The sequence below is a fragment of the Calidris pugnax genome, unplaced genomic scaffold, assembly GCF_001431845.1.
Source record: "Calidris pugnax isolate Ruff unplaced genomic scaffold, ASM143184v1 scaffold518, whole genome shotgun sequence".
Lineage (NCBI taxonomy): Eukaryota > Metazoa > Chordata > Aves > Charadriiformes > Scolopacidae > Calidris > Calidris pugnax.
In genome coordinates, this window is record NW_015091362.1 from 498,930 (window position 1) to 500,428 (window position 1,499).

The window sequence follows — 1,499 nt, forward strand, 5'->3', positions numbered from 1 at the left end:
TACCGAGGGATCCGCACGGGAAAAGGGTGAGACCGGAGCCGACCCGCCCCGGGCCCCGCTCCGCGCCGAGCCCAGCGCCGCCGACCGCCCCGCGCCACAAAATGGCCGCCTCGATGCGGCGCCGCCAGGGACGGGGCGGGGCCTGATGGGAGGGGCGGGGCCGCCCGACCCCGCCCTCTGGCAGCCCGAGGGGCGCGCTCGCCTCGCCTGCGGGCGCGGGGCGGGGCCGGGCGCTGAGGAAGCGCACACCCCACACCCCCTCCCGGGCCGGGGCGCTGGGGGAGCGCGGTCCGCGGCGGGACGGGACGGCAACCTCCTGTGCCCCCGCCGACTCAGAGGGAGGACCCCGTGCCCTTGCCGGGCCCCAGCGGCACCGCGGCAGCCGTGGGGGGTGGGCGCGGGGGTCCTGCCCAGGCCGGGCACAGTGCGGTGCCCAGCGTCCCCCAGAGCGCTCTGCGGGCCGGGGCCAGGCGTTTCGGGGGGCCCGGGTTCCCTAGGAGGGTGAAATCAGGCAGATGGAAGCAGCCTGACGCTCCATGGCGCCGGCTGGCGGGGCTGCGGGCACTCCTCCCGCACGGCAGCCGCTGCCGGGCCTGGTCCCGTGGGTCGGTGCCCCTTGTCCCGGGGGGCAGGCCCGCCCACGGCCCGCGGGTGAGGCGCGGCCAGTGCTGACCCCAGGGGTCGGTAACGCCCCTCAGCCAGCTGCTGCCCTTCGGTACGGCGGCAGAACTGGACGTTCTTCTCTGGGTACAGAATTTTACAGGAGCAATTCCGGTTTCGGTTTGGGTTTTGGGGTTTTTTTTTTTGAGTTTTATGCTAGGTTAAAGCCAAAAATCAGACTGACACAGAAGAACAAAAAATTTTGCAGTCTGAAGTTCTTTAATGTCAAATACCACAGTGCTTGTCACTGCGGGTGGATAAATTCTTCTGGGTCAGGTGGTTTTCCTGGGATGATCCCTCATTTTTTGCTCAGAGGCCACAGACAAGCGGGTGATGGTTGCCCCCCTGCCTGGTTCTGCGACGGAAGGAGCGGCTGCTGTGGCCAAGGTGGCTGCAGAGGCAGGGCCAGGGCTGCAGTGCTGCCAGGCACAGCATGGCCCCTGCTCCAAGGGCTTCCTTCGCCTGTCTTCAGACTCTCCAGTCGCCACAGGAACTGCTGTCACTGCACAAATCTCGCTGCTCCCGTGACATCAGCCTCAGCCCAGCGCCATGGGCAGCACAGGATCCGGAGAGCACAAAGGGTGGTTTAAAGCACAGTGGTCTCCATTGCTGTACAGCAACGTTGGTGTTAACACTTCTCCGACAGAGCCTGAGCTGGGAATTTGTGGAAGCGGAGCGGCTTGCTAAAAATACCACAAGAGGAAAAAAAATGTGGCAGAAAATGTAGTTATCAGTTTGGATTTATTTTTTAACCTTGAAATCTCACATGGGGTTTTAACATTGCAGGTTTGTAGAAGAAAGAGAAAAAAATTCAGGAAGCATTAAAATAGAAATCAGCT

At 63.0% G+C, this 1,499-nt stretch overlaps 1 protein-coding gene across 4 annotated transcripts in view; it reads right to left on the reverse strand.

Annotated features, from left to right (window-relative positions):
* PHF20 (PHD finger protein 20) overlaps positions 1-142 on the reverse strand; it is a 77,934-nt gene extending 77,792 nt beyond the window's left edge. For all 4 annotated transcript variants that reach the window (XM_014961171.1, XM_014961173.1, XM_014961172.1 and 1 more), the window contains exon 1: positions 4-142. The gene's annotated coding sequence lies outside the window, so the exon portion shown is untranslated. The remainder of the gene's footprint in view (positions 1-3) is intronic.
* Between the last annotated feature and the right edge of the window lie 1,357 nt (positions 143-1,499).